Genomic DNA, 8,784 nt, shown 5'->3' on the forward strand with positions numbered 1-8,784 from the left:
GGCGGCTCCACCGGGGGGCGGGGCGAGGCGAGATGGGCCCTGGGGGCCGGCCTTGGACTCCCGGGCCGGCGGGGATGTGGGGTGGTGGCGCGGCCAACGGGGCGGCGACACGTGGCGGCGGCGGGGTAAGTCGGACGTGTCCGGCGGCGGCGGATCTGAGATTTTAGGGTTTCGGGGGAGGAGACCCGGGATTTGGAATGGGGGGTGTTTAAATAGGCATAGAGGGAGCTAGGAGAGTTCAAATGAGGTGCGGTTTTCGGCCACGTGATCGTGATCGAACGCTCTAGGACATGGAGCAGAGTTTGGTGGGTTTTGGGCCAAATTGGAGGGGTGTTGGGCTGCAACACACGCGAGGCCTTTTCGGTCCCTCGGTTAACCGTTGGAGTATCAAACGCAGTCCAAATGATACGAAACTTGACAGGCGGTCTACCGGTAGTAAACCAAGGCCGCATGGCAAGTCTCCGTCCAATCCGGAAATGTTTAATCCCCACACACGAAGGAAAGCTAGAAATGACCACCAGAGGAGAACGAAGCGCCGGAATGCAAAACGGACAACGGGGAAAAAGCTCGAATGCATGAGATGAACACGCATGCAAATGCAATGCACATGATGACATGATATGAGATGCATGACAACGAAAACAACACACGGAGACAAAGACCCGAACCCGAGAAATAAATATAACTTAACGCCGGAAACGGCAAGAGTTGGAGTACAAATTGGGAAATTTATATCCGGGGCGTTACAACACTCCACCACTACGAAAAGATCTCGTCCCGAGATCTAGGACTGAAAGAACTCCGGGTACTCAGAACGGAGGTGATCCTCGCGTTCCCAGGTAGCTTCACGGTCGGAATGGTGTGACCATTTGACTTTGAGAAATTTGATTGACTTGTTGCGAGTCTTGCGTTCAGTCTCTTCAAGAATAGCAACTGGGTGCTCTCGATAAGAGAGATCTTCTTGGAGCTTAATGTCCTCGAAGTTGACGGTGTGGTCAGGAGTCTTGAAGCACTTTCGAAGCTGAGAGACATGGAACACGTCATGAACATTTGCAAAGTTTGAAGGAAGCTCGAGTTTATAGGCGAGGTCGCCTCTCCTGCTGACAATCTTGAAAGGTCCCATGTATCTAGGGGCAAGCTTCCGTTTGATACCGAAGAGATGAGTACCTTTCATAGGAGAGACACGGAGGTAAACATGATCTCTGATCTCGAAATCCAAATCATGGTGCTTACTATCATAGTAGCTCTTCTGGCGGGATTGGGCTGCTTTGAGTTATCTCGAATGACTTTGCACATTTCTTCTGCTTCTGAGATTAAGTCATTACCCAGCAGCTGACGTTCACCGGTTTCAGACCAGTTGAGAGGGGTACGGCACTTCCTGCCATACAGAATTTCAAATGGGGCCTTGCCCGAACTTGCTTGAAAACTATTGTTGTAGGAGAATTCAGCATAAGGAAGACAATCCTCCCACTTCATGCCGAAGGAGATCGCACAAGCCCTGAGCATATCTTCAAAAATCTGGTTGACACGCTCGACTTGGCCGCTTGCTTGAGGATGGAAAGCAGTGCTGAAGCGGATGTTAGTGCCCATGGCCTTCTGCAAAGAATCCCAAAACTTCGAGGTAAAGATGCTACCAGGGTCTGAAGATATCACTTGAGGAATACCGTGCAGAGAGACAATTCGAGAGGTGTAGAGTTCCGCTAATTGAGCTGCAGTGATCGACTCTTTGATAGGCAGAAAGTGAGCCACTTTGGTGAGTTTATCGATGACAACAAATATAGCATCATTGCCACGCTTGGACTTTGGAAACCTAGTCACGAAGTCCATTTCAATGTGGTCAAACTTCCATTCTGGAATGGCAAGAGGTTGGAGGAGACCAGCTGGCCTTTGGTGTTCTGCCTTCACTCTTCTGCAGACATCACATTCATTCACGAATTGAGCGATCTCGTGCTTCATTCGAGTCCACCAATAAGCTTGCTTGAGGTCCTGATACATCTTCGTGCTCCCGAGGTGGATGGAGAGGAGAGAATTGTGAGCCTCGTTCATGATCACTTTACGGAGGTCACCTTTGGGCACAACAATACGATCCTCGAAGAAGAGAGTGTCCTTGTCATCAAGGCGGTAGCACTTGTACTTGGACTGACTCTTGGCAATCCCAATCTTCACCTTTTTCACCATAGCATCAAGAAGCTGGGATTGGCGAATCTGGTCTTCTAAAGTAGGAGAGACTTGAAGGTTGGCGAGGAAACCTTGGGGAACAACTTGCAGATTAAGTTTGCGGAAAGCTTCACAAAGCTCGGGTTGATAAGGCTTGAGAATCAGACTGTTGCAGTAAGCCTTTCTGCTCAAAGCGTCAGCAATCACATTGGCCTTGCCTGGAGTATACTCGATACTCGGATTATACTCTTGAATCATTTCGACCCATCGAGTTTGCCTGAGGTTGAGATTAGGCTGAGTGAAGATGTACTTGAGACTCTTGTGATCAGTGAAAATGTCCACTTTTCTTCCCAATAGAAGATGTCTCCAAGTCAACAAAGCATGCACAACTGCCGCCAACTCGAGATCATGAGTGGGGTAGTTCTTCTCATTAGGCTTCAACTGGCGAGATGTATAAGCAACAACTTTCTTCTCTTGCATCAAAACTGTGCCAAGACCTTGGAGGGAGGCATCAGAAAAGACCTCGTACGGCTTGGATTCATCAGGCGGAGTCAGAACTGGAGCAGTGATCAACTTCTCTTTCAAAGCGTTGAAAGCAATATCACACTCCGGAGACCAAACATACTTGGCGTGCTTCTGAAGAAGATTAGAGAGAGGCTTCGCGATCTTGGAAAAGTTATCAACGAATCTCCTGCAATAGCTTGCGAGACCGAGGAAACTGCGGAGTTGCTTCACGTTCTGAGGAGGTTCCCAATTCACAATTGCAGACACCTTCTCAGGATTCACGGCAATGCCCTTGGCAGAGATGATATGACCAAGATAAAGAACCTCCTAGAGCCAAAATTCACACTTGGAGAACTTGGCGTAGAACTGATGTTCTCTGAGCTTATCAAGAACCAAACGCAAATGCTTGGCATGATCTTCCTTGTTCTTGGAGAAAACCAGAATGTCGTCGAGATAGACCAAAACGAAGTCATTGGTGTAGGCGTTGAAGATGAAGTTCATCATACGAGAGAACGTCGGAGGGGCGTTGGCGAGGCCAAAAGACATGACAGTGTATTCATATGAACCAAAGCTTGTTCTGAATGCTGTCTTGGGAATATCTTCTTCACGAATGTGAATCTGGTGATAACCCATACGGAGATCAAGCTTGGAGAATACTTGGTCACCTTTGAGTTGTTCGAACAGCTCATTGATGTTGGGAAGTGGGTATTTGTTCTTGATGGTCTTCTTGTTCACCGGACGGTAATCAACACAAAGTCGGTCCGGTCCATCCTTCTTCTTCACAAAAAGAACACCACAACCCCACGGAGAAGAACTAGGCCGGATAAGACCCATTCTTTCTTGCTCATCGAGTTGCTTCTTCAGCTCCTTCAACTCTTCAGGTCCGAGCTTGTAAGGACGTTTGCACACAGGTTCCGTGCCAGGCTCAAGTTCAATAACGAATTCAACTGGCCGGTGCGGAGGCATTCCTGGGAGCTCTTCTGGAAAGACGTCTTGATATTCGCAAACGACTGGAATTTGAGAGATGGCATCCAATTCTTCCTTCTCATTGAGAGAAAACAGACGGATAGTATTATCCCGAGCGGCAAAGACAATTACATCCTCAGACGAATGAGTTAATTGAATCTGCCTGGCAGCACAATCAAGATGTGCCTTGTGCTTAGAAAGCCAATCCATTCCGAGAATAAGATCAATATCCAAGTTACCAAGAACAATTGGGGAAGAAAGGAACTTGTAGTCACCCAATGTGATAGTAACCTCAGGGACGCAGGTGTTAGCTGTCATCTGCTTGCCCGGTGACACAATTTGCAAGGAACTTTGCAGATACTGATAATCACACTCATACTTTGATGCAAAAGGTTTAGAAATGAAGCAATGCGATGCACCCATGTCAAAAAGAACTTTTGCAGGAATATCATTAACAGGAAGGTTACCCATGATCACATCTGACGAGTCCTCTACCTGAGCTGCATTCATCAAATTGACCTTGGAAAACTTAGGGTTATGCTTGACCACAGCTGTACTTGCCAATCTGACAGGAGGAGGAGGAGGAGGAAGACGCCTCTGGTTGAGACACTTATTGGCATAGTGACCCTTCTGTTGGCACTTGTTGCATGTGACCTTAGAAAGCGGACGGTGATACGGAGCACTCGATCTTGGAGCTTGAGACGAAGTCTTGTTCTGAAAGCCAGGGTTGGGTGGGTGGGAAGAACCACTGCCACCTTTGCTCTTCTGCTGAAACGGCTGACAGAACGGAGGAGGAGGAAGCCAAAACTTCTGCTGCTTGGCCACTTGAGTAGAGGAAGAAGGAGTAACATCTCTGACTCGCTTCCTGAAAGCATCACACCTCAACTGAGCAGCCTCTTGCTTCAGTGCCATGTTGTAGAACTCATCGTATCTCAAGGGCTCGAAGAGAACAAGAGCGAGCTGGATATCTTCTCTGAGACCACCCCTGAACTGGTATATCATGCTCTTCTCATCAGGCACGTCCTGCTTGGCAAAGCGGGCAAGCTTCTGGAAAAACTTGTTGTAGTCATAGACAGACAAAGAGCCTTGCTTCAGATTGCGGAATTCCTCACGCTTGCTTTCAACCACGCTTTGCGGAATATGATGAGCTCGGAAATCTCGACGGAAATCATCCCAAGTGATAACACGTCCACCTCTGGAATCCTTGTACTGCTGGAACCATTCTGCAGCTTGATCTTTGAGTTGGAAGGAAGCGAACTTCACAAAGTCCTTAGGCCTGATGTTACTGCACTCGAAATGCTTACACAGATCCACAAGCCATTCGTCAGCATCGGTTGCCTCAACACAATTGCTGAAAGTCTTTGGCCCGTTAGCAAGGAACTGGTTGAGTGTAGCAAAGTGACTCTGATTGCTGCCTTGATTCCCTTGACTGCCTTGATTGCGCTCTTGAAGAATTTGCATGATCAGCTGTGTGCTTGCATTAGTTGCGGCCATCACAGCTTGCCATGCCTCTGGAGGAGGTGGAGGTGGTGGTGGATCAGGATTCGGAGTCGTGCGCGTTGGAGGAGCCATCCTGGAGAGGGTGACCACCATTAGCACATTGACAGATAAATATTGAAGCTGAAACCAATGGAATGAAAATTGCAACATATAGTCTTCACATCCGAACAAAATGAACGAATGCATTCCTCTTGAAATGGTCACATATCCATAAATTGAGAAGCCACGTAGAATTAAGGTAGAGAAATAAATCAACAAGGTACGGATCAAGAACGAATAATCGGTAAGAAATCCCAATCTCAAACCAATATCCGTGGAAGAAGAACTAGAGCTACTAGAATTCCCACCTATGAAACTCCCGAACTTTTCCGGTTATGCAATCAGGTGTTGGGGATACAGGGGAAGCATAATATCTCACCCAAACTAGCAAATCCTACATCTAGCTGTATCCATCCTTCAACACATAACCAAGAAAACTTCGGAAACCATCTACCTCAATCTTCGAAAAGCATCCGTTATACAAGTTATGGCGATACTCCCGAACTCCCGCCCCAGTACTGGGTGGCGTCGAGGTTATCTCACCAACGAACTGCATAAAAGAGATTTTCGATGTCGGCGAACATATCTCAAGTATTCCAGAATTGCAACGATAAAATTATGATGACAACACCTCAGAGCTCAACTCCCCGGGACACTTCCACTAAACCCCTGACAGGAGGCACCAAGTCAGTATTCTCATCATAAGCCATCGGAACGATTCCAAGATACTCGCGTGATCCTAAAAAAAATTTTAGTGAAATTTGAGAAGAGAAGAGTCAAAACTCTACGTCAGGATGCCTTACCAGAGCAATGAGGAGACTGGGAAGTAAAAAGAATTCCTAGACTCTCCGATATATAATTCCTAAATGACTCAAAACATTTTTCTAGACACAACTCGACCGCTAAAAACGATCAAGCAATGGGGCTCCTAAGGTCGGGGAAGGCTCTGATTACCAACTTGTAACACCCTCGATGCGACTATAGCTCCCACGTGTCGAGGCACGACTTAGAGACATAATCGCATTGAAGGCATATGTCGTAAGTTAGGCAATCTTCACAACATCCCATGTAATATGAATAATAAAGGGAAGAACATAGTTGGCTTACACTCGCCACGTCAATCAAGAACATAAATAACATTACATCATCCAAAACACTCATGGCCCGACTACGGTGCCAAAATAGAAGAGAACCCAACATGCGACAACGGTCCCAATCACCCCCAACCGGGCACCACTACTTATCATTGGGAAAGGAAACGTAGTAACGCTGAGAGTCCTCGTCGAACTCCCACTTGAGCTCGTACTCGTCACCTGGAACGGAATCACCTGGACCTGCATCTGGAGTTATAGTAATCTGTGAGTCACAGGGACTCAGCAATCTCGCACCCTCGCGATCAAGACTATTTAAGCTTATAGGAAGGGGTATGGCAAATATAAGTGGAGCTGCAGCAAGCGACTAGCAAGTATGGTGGCTAACTTATACGCAAAAGAGGGCGAGAAGAGGAGGCAAAGCACGAGCGAGAAGCTAGAGAACAACCTGCGCAAACATTACTCCAACACCGTGTCCACTTCCCGGACTCCGCCGAGAAGAGGCCATCACGGTAACACACACAGTTGATTCATTTTAATTAATTAAGGTTCAAGTTATCTACAACCGGACATTAACAAATTCCCATCTGCCCATAACCGCGGGCACGGCTTTCGAAAGTTCAATCCCTGCAGGGGAGTCCCAACTTAGCCCATGACAAGCTCTCACGGTCACCGAAGGAATAGACCTCCTCCCAAGACGTTCCGATCAGACTCGGTATCTCGGTAATTCAAGACACTTCGACAGGTTAAAACAAGACCAGCAACACCGCCCGAATGTGCCGACAAATCCCGATAGGAGCTGCACATATCTCTTTCTCAGGGCACACTTAGATGAGCGCTCCATACAACTAAAACCAAACCTCGAGTTTCCCCGAGGGGGCGCTGCACAGGACTCTAGTTTGGACCAACACTCAGAGGAGCACTGGCCCGGGGGGGGTTAAATAAGATGACCCACGGGCTCCGGAAACCCGAGGGAAAAGAGGCTAGGTGGCAAATGGTAAGACCAAGGTTGGGCATTGTTGGAAAAGCTTTAATCAAGGCGAACTATCAAGGGGTTCCCATTATAACCCAACCGCGTAAGGAACGCAAAATCCGGGAACATAACACCGATATGACGGAAACTAGAGCGGCAAGAGTGGAACAAAACACTAGGCAAGAGGCCGAGCCTTCCACCCTTTACCAAGTATATAGATGCATTAAGATAACATAGCAATTTAATGATATCCCAACAAGTAAATAAATGTCCCAACAAGGAACGGCTCCAATCTTCACCTGCAACTAGCAACGCTATAAGAGGGGCTGAGCAAAGCGGTAACATAACCAATCAACGGTTTGCTAGGACAAGGTGGGTTAGAGGTTTGACATGCAATTGGGAGGCTGACAAGCAAATGGTAGGCATCGTAGCATTGGCATAGCAAAGAGCGAGCAAACTAGCATAGCAAAGATAGTAGTGATTTCGAGGGTATGATCATCTTGCCTGCACAGTTGTCATAGTTGACTGGATCCTCACAAGCAAACTCAACGGGCTCCTCGGTAGCGAAATCGTCTCCCGGCTCTACCCAAACAAGACAAACAAGCAACAAGGATACAATCAACCACGTGCAAGCTCAAACAATAAGATGCAATGATGATATGCGATGCGGGATGCGATGCGGGATGCAAAATGCAAGATATGACAGGAAATGCATGAACCTGGCCTCAACTTGGAATTCCAAGGGTTTCACTGGAAAGATGAGATGAAATCGCTTGAAAACGATATAAAGAACGCCGGAATCGGAGTTACGGTTTGGAAATGGCAAGCGATTTAAGAATGACACCGGTCTGCAATTTACAGCAAGTAGGCATCTAAATGCAATGAAATGAACATGCTACAGCACTCAAACATGGCAACAAAATACATGGCAGGGATTCACACAAGATGCTTAACAAAAGACTAGCACTGAGCCACGGCCAATTCATCCATTAAGAGGTTCAAACAAGCATGGCAAAAACGCAAATGCAAAACAGATTCCAGACTTAGTGAAATTAACACTTGTCTGAAATTTCAGATCACGAAGCCCTCTTCGGAGCAGCAAAACAACATGATACATGACCTGATTAAGATAAATAAGAACATGGCATGGAGCTACTCAACAAGCTTAACAAAAGTCCCGAAGTGACCTCGGGCCAAAAGGATCACAAAATATACTAATAAGCACACGAACATAGCTAAAACACAATCAGTTTTCAGACTTAGTGAAAACTGAGACATGCTGAAATATAACTCATGAAGGCACGTAAATGAGCTCGATGCACTCACCACGGTGCAAGTCATGGCAAGGCAGGCATACATCCATTAAGAAGGAACAAAATTCAAGCTAGACATGGCAAGAACAATGGCATATCATGCACGGATCAACTACAATAACATCGGCAAAATCGCAAACGAGTTGACGATCTGCCCAGATTCACAACGAAGCAAAAGTAGAGCTCGATTGACTCAAGCTAGGGTGCTCCATAATTGCAAACAAAGACATGGATGGATAGA

Source organism: Triticum aestivum, chromosome 4A (assembly GCF_018294505.1).
Source record: "Triticum aestivum cultivar Chinese Spring chromosome 4A, IWGSC CS RefSeq v2.1, whole genome shotgun sequence".
Classification (NCBI taxonomy): Eukaryota; Viridiplantae; Streptophyta; class Magnoliopsida; order Poales; family Poaceae; genus Triticum; species Triticum aestivum.